We start from the raw sequence: 19563 nt of genomic DNA, 5'->3' as shown, positions 1-19563 counted from the left end.
TTTTCTTTCTAATATCTATAGCATCTATACAGTATTTTCTATAGAAATTCTGTAGAAAATGGGTAAATACTTTTGCAAAAGGGCCGTGATACACATTTGCTGGAATTAAGGGAAACATGTTTCAAGTGCAAGCTGCACCGCTAAATTAATAAGCACTTTCTGTTTGTGATTTGGCAACCACCTCTGTTAAGGGGGTACACCCCCTAGGGGGGTCAACTTTTGAACCCTTGTCTTAAAATTAATGAAATTTACAGGGTAGGCTGGTGGTCATGCTAGAGGGTGTGTAACAAAATTTCAGGTCTGTCGGTTAAATGAGAAGGAAATAAGAGTAGCTTATATCAGCAACACGCCTACATTGTTTAGTTAATCTATCGTCGGCAAACTATTGCGATATTAAAGATTTTTATTTGCTAGATATGTAGCAGAATGCCTAGAGGGTGCGGCTATGGAACATTTTTTCTGAAAAGTAATTTATTTCTATAAATTTTCTCTTCTGCAAAATTGGTCAACGTTTTGGTCTTCTGTGCCTTCGACAAAATGTCAACATTTTTTTACAAAAGACATCCGTAACGTGACAAAAAAGTTCCATAGCCGCACTCCTTATTAAATTTCAGTCGGGAAAAGGGAAGAATGAGCTTTCCCTGTTTTGCCATTATCAAACGATAGACTGACTAAAATGGAATTTATACCAAAAAGTGGAACGGAGAAAATCGTGTTCAAAGTGCTCCAAACCCTACCTTTTTTATAGCTTTGGTGGACAGAACATAATTTATAAAAAATTAACTATACAGTGAACATTAATGAAACTTTTAGGGAATACTCTCTAGATGTTAGTGGATGTAAAGATGCCATTTTTCAAAAACAACTTTTTTTGCAGAAATTTTTTTTCTGGGCAGTGTCTCCCCTTAATACACTATTAACAGTTAAACTTGTCTAGTTACTTTACAGCAACTGAAGAGTGCAACCAAACTTTGTCCAAGTTCCGGTTAAGAAATTGAACATGCCAACACAAGCGTATTCTGCAAAACAATTTTAAAAACCATTTGTGGCACTCTGAGCAAAGCTGAAACTACCCAGACCTGAAAGTGTGTGATACAAGACAGCACACACTCCTCAAACATGCGCCACACTCTCTGTTACGACAAGAAAGCGATTTCCTAGTTGCTGAATGAAATTAAAGGTAGCCTGGGATGGTCTATTAGATTCCCAAAGAGTTCTCCAGACACGTGATATGCTGTAAGCACAAGCAAGTACTGGTGAGGCCTGGTCAAGTTGCCAGACTGTTCCCTCAGCGGCTGAGAACAGCCACAGCTGTGGGTTGTCAGTTCAAGGAAATGCTTGATCATATAGCCCCCAACGTAACAAATGGACGAGTCATTAAATATGTTAAACCTGATGTCTGAGGTCAGCTCAGAAATATCCTGTAGTGGCGGGAAGTTATCAATTCGAAGACATTTCACATTGTCTGCAATTGAACTTTCATGATGCAAAAATATTGGCAACTCCTTGAGGAGATCAGCCTTGTCATACTCTACGTTTCCATTGTTCGACTGTTTGGACAGTTTCGTTACCCCTATGTGTTTTAGTCCTGAAATGAACTGATACACTTATGGGTTTGTATTGCAGCCCAGCATTTGTCATATAGCTCCAAAAATGTTTTCAAGTGGGTCTTGCTGCAGGCGTCGTGTAAGTATGAACTTAAAGGCATGGCTGTTTGAAAGCTCCTTCCAGAGCATGAAGACACTCTTTATAGTAACTTGCCACCCTATGACGGTTTGTGGCTGCATCCTGATTTGTAACTTCCATGCTGAAATTTATCCGAATTGCAGGTGAAGGAAATCGAGTACCCTAAATTCTCCTTTCAGAATGACATGACGCAACTTCTGCCCTGTCTTCTTGAATTGTGAGCTATTTAGAAAGCTGTCGATTCTATCGCAGAAAAAGGCTGTAGCATACTTGGGTAGTAATTCAATTACAGTAATTAAATTACTGTAATTTAATTACTTTTCCTAGTAATTTGTAATTGTAATAATTACTTTTGGCCAAAAGGAATTGTAATTGTAATTTAATTACTTTCTAGCATCAGTAATTGCTAAATTTCAGGCACAATTACAATTACTTTTGCAAGATTTTGCGGCGGTGGCGCTTTTCCCCCCTGGCCACGGCGACGAGAGCACAACCGAAGCAATAAAGGGGGAGAGTCTCCCAACCTGCTCAAAAAAAGGGAAAAGAGGGATGGGATAGAACGGAATGAAGGATTTTGTAGACTGCAAAACGATTTAATGAAGAATTTGAGAAATAATTTGATAAATGAGGGCTTCATTCGCGTCCGTTTTCGTTCCTGTCGTAGTTGAATCTGACTCTTCGTCTCGTTCGCTTCCTGTTGCTCCTGTTTCTAGGGGTCTCTCTTATTTCTCATTCCCACACGGGGGCATGGGGGTCGAAGTCGAGCTGGTTGGCTCCGATCACATCATCCGGTCGAGGCGGGGAGGTTCGAGGTTTTCCTTACGCGTCTTCGCCGCTAGCATATTCGCTTACATATTTCAGTCAAGTTTGGGGACTTTTTTGTTCATGAAATTATTCTCTTTTCTTTATGAGTTTTTCACGTCTTTCTCCTCTATCTCGTATGTTGGTACCACTAAAGAGGGTCGTGCTACTCTACATCGAGGCGAAGAAGCGCAGTTTAGCAACAACAGTTGGAAGTAAGGCAGGGTGAGTCGTGTTAATGAGACCTGCTGCTTCTTTGCTTCTTCGCCTGACATGACGATCCTAAATTTATTATATATCTCAGGAGCTTTTTTTTGGGTGTTACCGTGCACTGAATTAACCCAGAATCCCTGGCAAGAGAGTTGCTGCTATTGTGACACTAGTTTTGTGGAAGCGACCGCAGTTCGCGTGCTACGGTTACCCACGTCCGACATGTTACAAGTCCACAGACAGGGAGAGGCAGCGAATCATCGAGTTTTATGATACCAGTACTGTCGCATATTTGTTTCCTTGTGTTATTTTTAAGTTTATTTTTTGTTGGTTTGACTTGGATACCATTTGCACAAGCTCTAAAGAGATTCACCTCGCACCTGTGAATTTTGTCGCCATTTATTTTTATTTTTTGAGAATATAAGAAATCATAAGTTCATTACTCCAAACTATTAAGTTCTATAATCCATTTAACAAATTTCATAAAAGGAAAGTACAATGCGTGACATTTATACAGCGGCCATATAACTCGTTTACAGTTATATGGCCCAAGGTGGGTAACTCTCAGAAATAAGTAATTGTAAAGTAATTGCATTACTTTTAAAAAGTAATTTGTAATTTCAATGAACTACTTTCGCGTAGTAGTAATTGTAATTGTAGTTAAACTACTTTGGGAGCTAAGTAATTGTAATTGTAATTAAATTACATTTTGAAAGTAATTTACCCATGTATGGGCTGTAGCCATGGCTGCCTCTGGATGCTCCTTGGCATGGCAAGGAATAGGATTGGAAGACAGACTGAGGCACTCATTACCTGCGCGGCACGTTTTACTTTCATGTTACTGAAAGGATTTTGAAAAATATGTCTCTCAGTAAGTTTTGGAGCCCATTGCAACCTGATCTCATGGGTAGAACAATTAAGTTTAACAATATGGTACCACTCAATGACCTCATTTCCAATGTAAAATTTGTGTGCTTGGAGATTGTTCCTGGTTGTTTTGATGAGGTGCGGAATATCAAAGATAAACTAAACATTAAACTTGAGGAAGAAAACGAGAAGGGACGGACAAACAAACACAAGTTGGTGTTTGTTTGTCCGTCCCTTCTCGTTTTCTTTCTCAAGTTTAATTATCCATACCAACCCGCTCGTCCTGTCCTTAAACTAAACATATTAGTTATCAACTTCAAAAAACGGCTTACCCACAGAAATACCAAGTTGGTTGGGCAAGCTTACGTTTGAAGCCCCCTGATCACAGACCAAAGCCTTTACTGTGAAGCCAACAGTCTTAAGCTCTTGCAATGAGAGAAATGAGGAGACTGCAGATAACAGAAGACGGTGTTGAAGTGTGCACAATAGTGTATGCAAGTGGCTGAACCCACCTCCTGGAAATTCCAGAGAGCACAACAACCAAGGATCTATCTGCAACACCGTTCAACACCGTCATCTATAAATCCATGGACAATGTCGTTCGCAGAGTCATAAGTCAAGTCCTTTTTCAAACAAATCCCATCGAGAATCATAGTGCACACACGATTGCAGCCCGACGGAAACAACAACGCGAGAAGCTCCAAGCCGCTCGGCTCCACAAACTCACGCCGAGCATGCGAGTACGCGGGCTGTCATGAGTCACCTTGTTTGATGCAAAACTGACCGAACATGCTGCAGCAGAAAGCAGAAACGGACGGCACGCACGTCACGGACGAACGACGCACGGACGAGCAGAGGCCATGCAGAATGACGCTGAGGCGACGGCGTGCAGGCAAGCAGGTCCACGGCAGGCCGTGGCAGGCGTCATTCCTCACGTGGTTTTTGTGACGTATTATATTAATACTATTTAGTCGTTTTAAGTACTTCACATAATTTTAAAGCATAACAATTTCAAAAATGAATACTTCTCATAGAAAGAGTTTTAAATAATTTGAACCAAATTACAGAAAAGCGCCATGTAGCGGAGGGCATTAGACGCACTATCTGGGCCGCGAATCGGCTTCTGTGTCCTCCTCTTTACGTTCATGTTTACAAACAAACCGGAGCGCCCCTAGCGGACGCCACCGGCGCCGCGCATGCGCGGTGGACGGTGGGCAAGAAGCCCGCCGTCGCCCATAAACAAACCATTGCATTGCGTTGTTTTCGACCTCGGTGGGAGTCCCCGTGCTCCTTTTCGCGTTGGAATTGTTGATTTTACGTCCTCCTAACAATGTCTGACTACTTGAGCGGCTTCAGCAAAATTAACGAGGCAAAACTTTGCGTAAATAATGTGACTTGCGGCGATTCATTTCACGTGGACGCCGCAGAATGGGCGCTAAAGCCTGACTCGCACGATGAGATTCTGCTCGCTATTTTCAGTCGCGACGTCGCTCGGGCTGCGAAAGCGTGGATTCTAGCTGAGATGTGGACGTCGATACTGAAAACCGCAAGTAGAATCGGGCATTACAAATCGGTGATGGCCACTGGTAACAATGATCAACATCTTGTATCTACTGTTTACACTTAGCCTACTTACCCCAACCAAGCTTCAAGAGTATTTTGAGGCCTGCACTTAGTTCTTATCGCAATTGCCAGGTCAACGTTTGGTTTACGGGCCGCTGTTGTTTGAACGCGCTGGCGACAAAAAGCAGACAAGTTTGAAAGAGCAGACGACAGTTCGAACGCATGCGAAATGGAGTGCGGGCCAGAAGCACGGCGTCCCGCGTCCACAAACCCTTGGAATGTCACGTTGTTGGCGTCTGTGTGAGTTTGCATACTCTTTTTCGCGTTGCAATTGTCGAATCTACGTCCCCATAGCAATGTCTTACCACTTTAATCGCCTGAGCGAAACTATCAAGGCTCGTTACACCGCTAAACTTTGCGTAAATAATTTGACGTGTGGCGATTCATTGGCGTGAACGTCACAGAATGGACGCCAAAACCACGATGAGAATCTTCTAGATATTTTCGGTCGCGACGTCGCTCGTGCTGCAAAAGTGTAGAAGGTAGCGGCGATGATCGACGCCGATACTGAAATTCGGAAGCGGAAACAGACCAAGCGTAACAAGTCGGTGATGGCCACTGGTACCAATGATCAACATCTTGTATGTACTGTTTACACCGAGCCTACTTAAGTCGTTTGAGGCCTGCAATTATTTCTTTTTGCAATCACCAGGTCAAAGTTTGGTCTACGGGCCGCTTTTGTTTGAACGAGCAGACGACAAAAAGCAGACAAGTTCGAAAGAGCAGACGAAAATTCGAACGATCAGGCGGCCGTGTGAATTTGAAGACGCACTGAACCCGCGGGGGGCCCGGACAACTTGGCGGTTTTCTCGCGTTCATGTTGGAACAAAGCAAACACATCTAGCGACCACGAAGTGTTGCAAGCACAAGCAATCGTAGTTCGACAGCGTCTGGTTTACCCTTTTCACGGCTACTATCCACGTACTCGGACGAACGGAGCGGGCAGAAACACAGTAAAACTGATCTCAAACGTTTCCAGACTCTTTTGGCACAGCCCCCGTCGCAGCATTTTGACGAGAACACAGGTTTTTTGTCTGGTTTCTTTGAAAAGAACACAGGAATGCATGTCTGGCACGGCGACTTCTGCCCACCGCCCCAGACCGGAAGTGCGTCCGACGCGCCACCACCGCGGCGTGACGTAGGAGAGTTGAGTTGGTGTATATTACGCTATGGCATCGCGTCCTCGTGCAGTAAAGACGCTGCTCCTGGATTTCCCGGCACTCACTGTCGCAACGAGTGCCACTACTATAACGATTTGCTCGCATTAAGACATTACTTTTTCGTTTTTGTTTTTCTTTCTCACCTTTGTGCAATAGGACATTACGTAACTAAAAAACAAAATGGAAAGTAGAAAAAAAAAATCAATGTTTCGATTTGCTCCGAGCAGCACTGCTTTTTCTCGGGTTCAACCTGTATCATTTTTTCTTTCTCGATGATTCTTTGATTTCAATACAGAAGAAATGCACACGCACCATCAAATGTTCGACAACGGTAAATAGAAGCTCTTTTCGAATTGTTTTTCCAGGAAAGGTTCGATTTAAATTGTGATAGTAAAACTGGCACGATTGAAATCACGGTTTTAATTTATCTAGGTTTTTTTTCTCCGCCTTACTTTTTCTTAATTCTCTACCTCCTTGTTTTTGCTAGATCAAATGGTCCAACCGAACGCAAACTTTTAAACGCGACAGCCCGTCCGAAAACATTCTGCTCTGTTACATGAGAGGAATGCGCGCGAGAGAGGTATAGGTGTATATATTGAGAGAACAGAACAAACCTCCGAGAGTGTCTCGAGGGGAATCGAACCAAGGACCTCAAGCTTAAGAGCCCAACACTCGACCATCGCACCAACGGGAATTTTTTTTTTTTTTCCTTCCTATATTACAATAATGAAAGCGTCGTCAGTCAAAACACACTAAAACCCCCTACAAGTCTTTTTTTTTTTTTTTTTTTAGAAACACATTAAAAGGCTCCCGATTTGTTTTCGGCCAACGGGGAGGCTTCCGAAGTGACAGTTATTAATTAAATCCGATACCATTTCGTTCGCCAACCGGCTCGGCGGAACGTTCAGGTGGCGACGCCAGCGGGCAGCTCCGGCTTTCGCGCGGGGGCGGAATCGAATGCAAAAAGCTCGCGCCTCTGTCCGCCATTCTGCGGGGATTTCACAGCTTTCAGCAGAGGGCGCACTTTTAAAAGGGGTCATGGCACTCGTGGCAGATATAGTCAATGCGTTGCAGAAACTATAACTGCGATATATGTAAAGACGAAGTGGTACCCCTTGTGCCCAAGTTTTAGTAGTGACAAGTCTGAACTCTTTTCGTCGTTAAACACCATTACTCCAGACTCTGGAGTAATGGTGTTTAACGACGAAAACAGGGAACCCCTCAAAACACGAGACATTGTGATGTACCGCGTAACATTATTCAAATATCTGGAGGTACGACTCAAAGGGCGAAGGAGATGTCTAGAGAGACACGTAAGAAATATAATTAGAAAAGACAAAAAATAAATTGAGCTATCACGAAACTCGAGGTACTGTGAAGATATAATATATACCAAGTGGTAAAGGTATATGGAAAGGCGATGGTGCTTGGTCTATCCTTTGGCCATCGGATACTGTGCATGAGGTCAGAGGTTCAATCGGGACGGGGAAATCGACAGAGGAGCGTGGGCATCAAATGAAGGAGTACTGGTCGTCCTTTGAAAACAGAAGGGCATTTAGTAAATTGAAATTTAAAGAAAATTTCAATGAAATAGAGGATACGCGGTAGGCGCAGAAAGTACGCGTACAAATATGCAGGAAAAAAAGCACAAACCAAACCCGAAAGTTAACACTTAAATACCTACACACTAGTAATGAAACTGAGTATAGCTATACCCGTTTTCACCTCAAGAACCGTATTAAAAAAAAAAATTCCGGCTTCTCGCGGAGTATTACTGATTTCCCCCTTTATGTAGAGAATTAAGATATATGTAGGTAAATCGTTGACTAGATATGTGTTATCTTATCAAGACATACACGTTCCAAACGCCAAAAGCATCGCTTTTTCCTCCGACAACCCAATCTCGCAAGAACTACTTCGCGCCGCGTATGAACAATGCGCAAAACTTGCTTTTTTCTTGAGGTGAGAATGGGTATAGTTCATCGGTGGAAAAGAGGGTAAAAGAAGCATAAATAAAGACGTGGGAGGGAAGAATTAAAAAGAAATCAGTTTTAGCAATATACAGGTCCCAAAAACAGGACCTAAGAAAGGAAGTGGTGCTTGATCATTCACGGGAAAGCAAGCTTTTTACTGTCTTGAGGCGAGAACGGGAGTGTTAAGGACAAAGAGAGACAGGGCTGGATTTCAACAAATAGAGACATGTGTGCCGTATGCCATAAGGACAGCGAGACGATAACATCTGGTTTTGAAGTGCAAAGGGCTTCGTTCTGCCCTCCCTGAGGAATGACGAGTCTAGCGGAAACAGAAAGTCTGGCTGGCGAAAAAGAGAAAAGAAAAAGAAAAAAAAAAGGATGAATCATATATTACATTTACAAAAGGGAGGTTTTAAGATTGTCGGAGAAGGATCTAGAGTAGCGTGATAATAGACAAAATTGATGGGGCAGATGATTTAATGAGATATGCAGTTTATATCAAATTTTACAGCGGATTGGTGTAAATCTTCCCATGTACTTTAAGTCCAAACGTAGCCAGCGCTACGAAGCAATGGGACAATTATCAAGAAGCGTCAAAATCGCAATGTACTGGGTCTTTTCTGTTTATTTGTTCAGGGATGGTAGACCACGGACAGAAACATGACGATCAGCATGATGGTGCACTTTTGACGCTGTCTGACTGGTTTCATCAGCTCGTAGCATCGTCTGCGTCTGCACTTGAAGAAGTCGAGAAACGTTTTTCCGAAATTCCGAGCTATACGTCTATTTTGAATCTGTATTCTTTATTACATAACCCACGTTCATTTTTTTTTTTGTCCGGATTTATTTACTAGCGTAAAAAAGTCACTTCAGTTTTTGCAGGAGCTTCCCTCTCAGTCCCACAAACGCGTCACGGTAAGTAACCAATAGGGAAGTTTTGTTGTCTGCGCAAGATGGCGACGTAGACCGGACTCGATGGGCGTAGCCAAAGCGTCAGATATCGCTCAAACAACGGCGCCATAATGACGTCACGTACGCAAGTAAACGGGGCTGTGTTCCAAATCTTGCCCAAATGGACCCGAGTTACTCCGGCGGCTCGTGTCACGTGACAAGGCAGATTGCAAAACGTTAAACGAGGGTAGGTTTTAGAACACCAAGGTACAAAACCCTTACCCTGGGGTAAGCTCGAGTAAACTTTGGAACACGGCCCGGATGACTTCTGACGTCTGATGGTTTGCTCAGACAACTGCAAGATATCGGACCTCCCTGAGCTCCAGCGTCGCCTCTTACAGCGCAGCCGACTTGTTGGTTTCGAGCCGTACGCCGACACCTCTTTACGTCAAACGAGAGACCGTTCGTCGTCCGACAACGACAGCTGGGAGACAAGTCGCCCAATGAGGCAGACTGATTTCTAGGCTGTATAAACATACACACCACCCATTTTGTTTTTCATTTTTTTTAGAAATAAGCAGGAGGGAGTCGTAACTATTGCAGTGGGTACACCGTTTTAATTTCTTACAAAGCTGAAGGTCGTACACAATCAAATCAGAAGTCTAACACATTTTTCAAGTTTGCTGTTTATCGGGACACCTCAGTTTATGTTACGAAATTGCGCTACGAGCTGTTTATTATTTACACTTTATATACCTACTATATTGACTCGCAAGAAATCCACAGCAGTTACCTGAACATTAAAGCCACAGTGAAAGTGATTGAAGATTCATTTCTGGGTTTGCAAAGACCAGCTAAACAAAGTATTGGGTGATAAACATCATTAAAATAGTTTTTCTTGCCTCCAATCTCAAGAAATATGTGGGCGTTTTCAGATAAGATCGAACAACCATGTCCGGTGTTCATTTTTAATTTTGATGAAAAAAAAACTTATTTTGCTGGCTCCATGCCCAGAAGAATAAAATCAATCCTTGTTTCAGATAAAAAAAAAAAAAAAATTTTCTTTGCGAAAAACATTTGTAAGCACCCTTTCAGTTAAGTGCGCGTTTTGCGTATCGCGCAATGCTGGCATTTCGGGCGGCTTCCCCAAAAACGCTATTTAGGTTACGGGTCTAGAAATATTTACATACAAATTAGGCATGGGAAGGATTGACAAAAAAGTATCAATCACCGAGTGTTAGGGTTGCCATTTTGAGAAACAAAATCGCAACACGGCACATTGCGCAATAACGAACTGGATTAAATATATTTTTAATCGCGTTTTAGCGTTTATATATTAAATATATAAACGCTAAAGTCTTCAAACTTTGCCAGTATGTTTCCGTGTATATAGTTCATCTTTGCGTGAAATATTGTTGTCCTGGTTAGCGGGCGAAATTTACAAGGATTGCTCACACAGGGACATTTAGCTAAAATACATAATTTTGAACATAATTTAAAAAAAGGTCATCTTTAATCATCTTTAAGCTCTCCGACATTAACGTTTATAATATGTACTAACAGAATCTACAAAAAAAACATAATGCAATATTGTGTGGCTTTGAAGTTATAAAGCGAGAAATATGGCCAACGCTAAGGCGGTTGTCACAAATGGGGCGTGGACATACCCGCTCTTCACAATTTAATTACTATTGAAAATCGTAAAAATGCTGCGGGGTGGTCAGAAAAACACAAATTGACAGCGCAAAGGTGGACGCTAGTTTCGCAGGGAAAATTCCTAATACAATTTCGTACAACCGACCCAAAAATGCCCATGGGTCGGAGCGATCAAGAGCCGCCACCCTGTAACATGCTTCGCGGTGCCTGTTTCCACAGCCGGTGTATAGCGTCTTTGTCTGCGCGACGTAAAGAAAGCAGCCGGAGCGAATTTGGAAACAGATCAGCCGACAACCTTGGCGGTAACATGACATACTGTTCAGACCGGTTATAACAAAGTCAACGGGAATCGGAAATCACTTCGCTATATGCCCTATTTCGTTATAACCGACTTCGGTTATAACGAAGTGCAAAGGGGAATGGGAAATCATTATCGCTTCGCTGTAGCGGCTGTTTCGTTATAAGCGACTTCGTTATATCCGGTCTCGACAGTAAGAGGTAGGGCGCGGCAGAACCTGAACCTGCGCCGCCTATGAGTGCCAATAAATAGGCCGGCATAACAAGCCGCACAGAAAAAAAAAAGAAAAAAAAAAGAATTGCGATTGAATGAGATTGTTTGTAACTTGATTCATATGGCAACAGTTTGGAGAATCGTGAAATCCAAGTTGGGTGTGCTCATATGACCTACGTCAGTGATGGTGCAGCGAGCGACTTTAAGAACAAGTAACAACTACACGAGCTGCAGAGCTACAAGTACACGTCAACGAGGTGTATTTTTTCTGCAACTGGACATGGCAAGAGCACCTGCGATAAAATCGGGGGTCGTGTCAAGCACCAGGCAAAGTTGTACAGCCTCAGGCGACCGACCACGTCGGTGATCAAGTCGGCGTCAGAGATGGTAGCACCTATGAACACTAAACTGCCGAACGTGGAACTAATCCCCCTCCCGAAAGCTGACGTCAAAGCGTTCAGTGACATGAAAGCAAATGAGTGGGACTCTGTTTCTGTTGCGCGTGGAATTCAGTCCTTTCACTTTTGGCAGTGTACGCGGTCTGACATTTCGCAACTAGAGCTGTTTTAGCAAAAACAGTAGAGGCAGAAAAGGTATATCTTTGAAAGTAAAGTCTCCTATGGCTGCGAAAAGCAGATCGATGTCGCGAGCTTGCGGTGCCACTGAGAAGAAACTAACAGCGATCGCTACGGGCGAATCGGGAAAAAAAATGTTCCTCCTCGGAGTGCCAGGAGAGCACCGTGACCTACTCAGGTCAGCGTCCGGCGTCAACGGTGTGAGACGCCGCCGCAAGGTCTTCAACGCTCTCCTGAAAATACGTTTTATTCAGTTGAGGTGGACGCTGTCCTGACTTCCATGCATCTGTATCCTCTTTGCGTTACATGATGATACTGGCGTCTTAATTTTACTTTACTTCTGTCCAGGTAACTGCCGACGAACGCAGGACTCCGTCGTCTGCTTCCCGAGTTTGGGGATGCATACAACGCGTCTGCCTCGTCTGTCGTATGTCCAGATGAAAAAACAATTCAGACCAGACAGCTCTTCACCGATGAGACATGGTAACGGTGATGTCGCTTCTCTATTGAACTTAAATGTATCAGATAGAACATGCATTGCTACCAAAAGCAGCGTAATGGTGGAAAAAGCATTTCACTCATTACGGCGGACGCCTCACACCGCTCAGGTCACGTATACACGTGCAGTATTCTAGGCTCCAGAATACACTGGAGGCCAACAAAACATGTCTCGCATTCTGAAGCCACTAGTATTTTTAGAGGAAGTGTGTTTAATAAAAGGTAGGAGTTGCACCGGTGCCTTCCTCGCACATGAGCATCAGGCTCAGCGCACATTAGATGAGGTAGTAATCAGATTTTTAGACAAATTGTTGATGAACATTTTAAAATAATGTTTTCACGGCTGATGTTGTTATTCCAGTATTTACGCCAACTGCTATCAGAGGTTTGACTAATCTACCAAATTTGCGAAATGGTAATAGTTTCTTAGATATCCATCGATCAGTTTTCGCGTTTTTACTCCCGATTTTGATATTGCGCGCAAATATATAGACCGTTTTATCGTGGGTAGCGCCATTTTGAGAGCGAGAGAGAAAAGGGGAAAGGGCTGCCGGCGCTTTCCCTCTTTCTGATTGTGTAGAAAGAGTGGAAGTCCCGGATGAGAGGCTTGGCCGGTGTTGGGCGTCTGCAGTGCCCCAACTTCGTTCGCGCTTTCTTCTACGTTTCAAACTCCCAAACTTAATTAGAGCCATGGTCTTCGATGGCGACAGTCCCCCGGTCATCGGGACACCGTTGCTGGGTGATAGGGTGCACGAATAACGACAGAAAGCGTCGAATACTGTCCGAGGACCTATGTAGGTTGCTTGTGCATGGAATCCGACTAGGCAAGTACGGCTGGAATGTGTTTAAGCTCCATTGCTTTCCGCATGACTGGAAATGATAAACCATTTACACATTTTTGCTTGCAATGGGCCTATTTCAACGTAGCCGCTTTTAGTTGTGATCAACAAGCGATACACGAAACGGGAACCTCAATTAACCTTGAAAACGCCCGGAGCTGCTACATATCGTCTTGCTGTGCTGTTTTTATCTTCGTGTCCCTGTTCTTATATTTCCTTGTGAATGAACGACGAAGACGCTCTAGATGTACTTTTACCGAACCGCAGAAAGCCTCGAAGCAGCCACGAATTATTTTACTATTTGATGCAATATTTTGGGTACTCACCTCCAATATTTATAGCTGGCACGTTCGCTGCCGCTGTTCCCTCCGTCGCCACACTGGCGGATGCCATGACTCAAAGAAACGTGCACACTGGGCTCAAAAACGCAGATCGCAACACACGAGACGTTCCCTGCAGCGACTATCAAGCGCCTCAAAGCGCCTTAGTCAACGGAAACAACCCACCAGCGGCACTCCAAGGAGCGCTTTTGCCAGCTTTTTAGTATCGCGCAGGAGATCGCGATTAAAAAAAAAAATGAATAGAACCACGTTTTCAACAATTTATAGCCTCACCCGGCGGCGGAAATGAGCCTTCAACTAAGTGTTGTAAATGATAAAATCGAGTCAGTCACCACTGCAAATTATCACTATTAAGATAAATTCCGTTACGAAATTTTACAAGCTGAAACAGCAGTTATCATGAGAAAACTCGCACGCACATTGCGAGCGTACCCCATGTTCATCGGCGGTACAGCGTTCGGTGCGCGCTCCATTCACGAAATGTTCCGAGCGAAGTCGAGAGGATGGCGTTGAGGAAACGCCTTTTCGGTTTACGGACGCAATTCACTGCCGCCGGAGACAGGGGTCATGTGGAAAGCGATGGAGCTCAAAGACATTGCAGCCGCTCTCGCCTTGCCGGATTCCTTGCAAGCTACATACGTCCTCGGACAGTATTCTATGCTTTCTGTTTTTATTCGTGCACCCTGTGATCCAGCAATGGTATCCCGATGACCGGGGGACTGTTGCCATCGAAGCCTCTGGCTTTAATTAAGTTTGCGAGTTTAAAACAGAAAAGAAAGCGCGAACGAAGTTTGGGCACAGCAGACACCCAACACCGGCGAAGCCTCTCATCCGGGAATTTCACTCTTTCTACACAATCAGAAAGGGGAAAAGCGACGGTAGCCCTTTCCCCTTCTCTCTCTCGCCCTCTTTCAGTAAAACGGTCTATAGACATAAGCCCTGCCCACAGTGACGCTTAGAAGAGTGACGTAGTCGTTCGCATGACGTCGCCACTATCTCGGCAGCACGCCCTTGGTGGATGTGCCAAAAAATTTCAATGCATCTTAATTAGTTCTATCAAAGTTTGGTTTTTGTGGTTTTTAAAACCACGTCCATGCGTTCTTTGCAAAGTGGTTTTTGAAACCACGTCCTTACTGAAATCTTCCAGTCTACGTTGGGAGTGACAGTTCAAACTGTTGACCGGATGCATCGGCTTGGTCGGAAAGAAGGATTAAAGATAAGGCCGGTAATTTTGCACTTCGGGGACTACGAAGAAAAGATGACGGTGCTAAAAAACTGTAATCGATTGAAAGGAAGCAAGATTTCTGTCCAGCAGGACTTTTCAAAAGAATCGCTCAGGACAAGGAAGTTGCTATGGGAGAGCGCAATGCCTAACAAAAGAAATGGCGATGAGGTTTTTTTAGTACGTGACAGGCTCCATATAAATGGGGATATTTACTCTTGGGATGATATCAAACAGACACGCGTTCTACTTTCTACAAAAAGCGCGCCTGTGCCCGACCAGCCATGACGCCAGTCAAGAGAAGTGTTTCGCCTTGTGTCTTTTAACGCACGTAGTATTATGAATAAACTAACAGATTTTGAAACCATGCTACTTGACTTGGACCCTCACGTAACGCTGATAACTGAAACTTGGTTGCATTCAGGAATAGATGATAGTGAAATAATTCCGCCAACTCATAAAATATATCGGAACGACAGGCCGTCTCGAGGGGGTGGTGTTGCTATTGTCTTAAAAGCTGATATAAAAGCATTTTTGCTGCCAGGCATACCCAACCACGAGAGTTTATGGTGCAAAATAGACTTTTATGGGAACAGTGTAGTCCTGGGTGTTGTTTACAGACCCCCTAATGCCAGTATAAAAACTATAGAAGATCTCTGTGATTACTTGGTTCGTTTTCGTAATGATCGTGTGCGGCTAATTTTAGCCGGCGATTTTAACCCGCACATTGATTGGCCAAACATGAGACCAACAGGTTTGCAAACTCGGGATTCCGAACTGTTACTGGACTGTGCATTTTCGTGCGATCTAAATCAGATAGTCTCATCACCGACCAGAGTGGGTTCCACAACAGAGACTGTTGGATTTAATTTTTGTTGGGCGCCTGATATCGGATTACACTGTGGATGTGCAAGACGGTCTGTCGGACCATAAGTTACTGTATTTCACGTCAAGCTTTGTAAAAACCAGTCATGAGAACGCAACACAAAAATGTGTGGCTAAAAATTACAACGCCGCCGATGATGTTAGTATATTGGACTATTTGGAAACTCATTTTGATTATTTTAGCCAAGAATGCGAGGTTGACACCTTGTGGACCATATTCAAAAATATTTGTAATCACTGCATCAACAGGTTCATCCCCGATAAAATAAAAAAAATCACGACGAAATAATCCATGGATAACGAGGGAGATAATACAAGTAAAACGTAGGCTTCAGCGGAAAAGGCGGAACCACCCTCAGGAAAGTCCAGATATTTCCAACATGCAGCTAGAATTAAAAGAAAAAATCAGGATTGCGAAGGATACATTTTTTTCGGGCACTCTCGGCAACATTCTTAAAGAAGCACCCAGTAAGTTCTGGAAGTTCTTATCTGGGACAAAGAAAAAAGAAGTTGAGTGTATATCTGTAGACGGCTGCCAAGTAACTGATCCTAAAAAGATTGCGGTAGTGTTTAATCAGTACTTTCAGTCTGTTTTTAGTGTTCAAAGGCCAACGGCAGACAATGAAGCAAGTGAGTCACGCTCGATGATGGGGGAGCTCTGTTTGAGTCAGGAGGGTATCTTTAACCTTTTGCTTAATCTGGATATTAAAAAAGCAAGTGGACCAGATAACATACCGTCGGCATTTCTTAGGCGTTACGCCGAGTGGATGTCCCGTTACTTGTACATTATTTTTGACTTGTCATTGCGAAAAAGGACCCTTCCATCAGACTGGCGTTGTGCACGCGTTGTGCCGGTATTGAAAAGTGGGGATGCACAAAGTGTGTGTAATTACAGGCCAATATCTCTTACTTCCGTTAGCTGTAAAATGCTCGAGCATATTATTAGCAAACATATTATGGACTATTTGGAAACCAATAATTTGCTCACCAGTGCACAGCATGGCTTTCGGCATGGGCTGTCGACGGTCACCCAACTGGTTACAGTATTCCACGATTTCGCGATAGCAATTAATAAAAGAAAGCAGCTTGACGCCATTTTTTTTAGATTTCGAAAAGGCGTTTGATAAAGTACCGCATAACAAACTCGTACAAAAACTCTACGCAATAGGAATGAGAAGCAGCCTAGTAGAATTCATTCATTCATATCTTACAAATCGCTCCCAATTTGTAGAAATTAACCACCACTCTTCAGGTCCCTTGCCGGTCACATCAGGCGTCCCTCAGGGGTCGGTTCTCGGACCCATTTTATTTCTTATTTATATAAATGACATTGTTGAAACTGTGGGTGAAGGGGTTAATATACGGCTTTTTGCTGATGATTGTGTGGTCTATAAAGAAATAGAATCCAGTGAAGATCAAATTAAACTGAACGGAACTCTTTAAAACATATTCCAGTGGTGCGAGGAGTGGCAAATGCCATTAAATTTGAATAAATGTACAGTGCTCCGAGTAACAAACAAAAAGACAGTAAAAACATTTCCTTACTCAATTGGCAGCGTTAGGCTTGGGGAATCAACGCAAGTAAAATACCTCGGTGTGACAATTACTAAAAACTTGAGTTGGGACGCTCACATTTCCAATGTGTGCTCCAATGCACTCAAGACTCTGTGGTCTCTAAAAAGAAAGCTACCGTTAGCCCCGCTCTCTATTAAACTTAGCGCTTATAGAACATTAGTAAGGCCACATTTAGAGTACGCGTGCGTGCTTTGGGACCCATACACACAAAGGAACACCGAAGAACTGGAAAAAATACAAAAACTAGCAGCAAGATTTGTTTGCAATAAATTCCGGCGATTAGACAGTCCATCACAAATGTTAGACACACTTCAATTAGATTCTCTTCATTTACGTCGAAAACACTTGAGACTTAGGTTGTTATATTTGTTTTACCATGGACACCTGAAGGTTGACGTTTCCCCCTACCTAACACCTGTTTCGCGTCGTGATACGCGATTCAATCACGGTAGATTGCTGGAACCATATCGCAGTAACAATAACACTTTCAAAAACTCGTTTTTTCCAAAAACAATAACCGATTGGAATGAGCTCCCCAAAGAGATCGTCGACAGCTCATCGCCGGATGACTTTCTTGAACATCTACGAGCTCTACAAGCCTGACAGTTTGATTTGATTTTTTTTTTTTTTTTGCTATTTTTTGGTGTAGAGTGTTGTTTCATTGTATTGAAGTTTTCCCTTTTCATTATGTCCTGAACTATGTATTACACGTCCACCCCTGCCGGGGCCCTAGCGGGGCCTGCAGTATTGTTAAATAAATAAAAGTGCATTTAACTTCAATAGGGAAGCAAAATCACCGTTATCATTTTGCATCGAAGAAGAGCTGTCCGGTCCGAATTGTTTTTATATCGGGACATACGACGGACGATGCCGATGCGCAGTATAGACCCGTAGCTCTCAAGTTTAGAACAGCGCCCCTGGCGACAAACATCGGATATTTTTAGGTCGCGTTTCCACTGTGCGTAGCGTTGCGTCCTTTCACACGCTCTGTTAATGCGCGTGAACCATGAGCAGACGCCGAGGGAAGCTGACAGACGCTAGTTTTCGCCCGTGGAACGCTAAGGGGGACGCTAAGACGCCGCTTCTCGTCAGCATTAGGTGATCGCGTCTCGTGGACGCTAGCTAAGGCGCCTCTTTCGTGGTCGCGTCTTGTGAAGGCTAGAGCGCCCCCTGGCCGAGAGATACAGGCGTATACATTCCCAAACTCGGGAAGCAGACGATGCAGGCCTCCGTTCGTCGGAAGTTACCTTGGCAGGAGTGGAGTAAAATTAAGACGCCAGTATCGTTACGTAACGCAAAGAGGATACGGATACATGGAAGTGAGGGTAACGTCCACTTCAACCGAATAAAACGTGTTTTCAGGAGAGCGTTGAAGACCTTGCGGCGGCGTCTCAGACCGCTTCGCTGACGAACTCCGGCGTGCGTCGCCTACGAGGCGGGTGCCTGAAGGCATGGTAGGAGAGGCTCACCTTTAAAAAGAATAATTTCTCAGCAACAACAAAATTTTCTAATATTTTTATATGTTGTAGCGATGAGGTGCAGTGAACTTTTGGCTATTTCGAAAATTGCGGGCACCGATGTCCACATTGCTTTTTCTGGCTCTCAATAAGGCCGCTTCCGCATAAACTGGAGAATTTGTCATTTAATTAAAACGAAAAAGAACCAGGCTTTAAAAATTTAACACGCGCAATGCTATTATTGGTTCTATGAAAAGAAACGGAAAAAGTATTTTTTGATAACACCCAACTCCAAGTTGACTAAAAAAGAAAAAGAACTCTCATAAAAACTCTTCTTTTCAGAAGTCCTGTTTGGACTCAAAATGGCGTCTTTCAGTGTTTGTATTTTACTGCAAGACAGGGCATGCTATTAAGTAATTTGGCGCCCACCTAAATTTGTGTAGTACGCAACCGGTTTTTTTTTTTTTTTTTCATATTGTTTTCCTTAATTAGACGGGTTTTATGCGAATTCCAGAAATTTAGAGCATGATATAAGCAAAACTAAAATCATTTTTTACGCACACACACAAAAAAAAAAAGCATTTCTTGAATCTGAGGAGCCTCCTTATTCAAAAGAATTTTTTCGTACATACCCCAGAGATGAAAAAATGGCCGCGTCTCCTTTGGCATGGAATGGCCCCTTTAACATCGGCACAACTGCCGACGTTCACGATTTGAAAATGCGACTTCCTGGGCTTATACATCAGATTTCAGGAAGTTGTGGCGACATGATTTTCCTCGGTCGCGAGCCTTT

The sequence above is a fragment of the Ixodes scapularis genome, unplaced genomic scaffold, assembly GCF_016920785.2.
Source record: "Ixodes scapularis isolate PalLabHiFi unplaced genomic scaffold, ASM1692078v2 PGA_scaffold2__306_contigs__length_199485367, whole genome shotgun sequence".
Classification (NCBI taxonomy): domain Eukaryota; kingdom Metazoa; phylum Arthropoda; class Arachnida; order Ixodida; family Ixodidae; genus Ixodes; species Ixodes scapularis.
The sequence above is the reverse complement of the archived record's forward strand: the minus strand, read 5'-3'. Positions refer to the sequence as shown.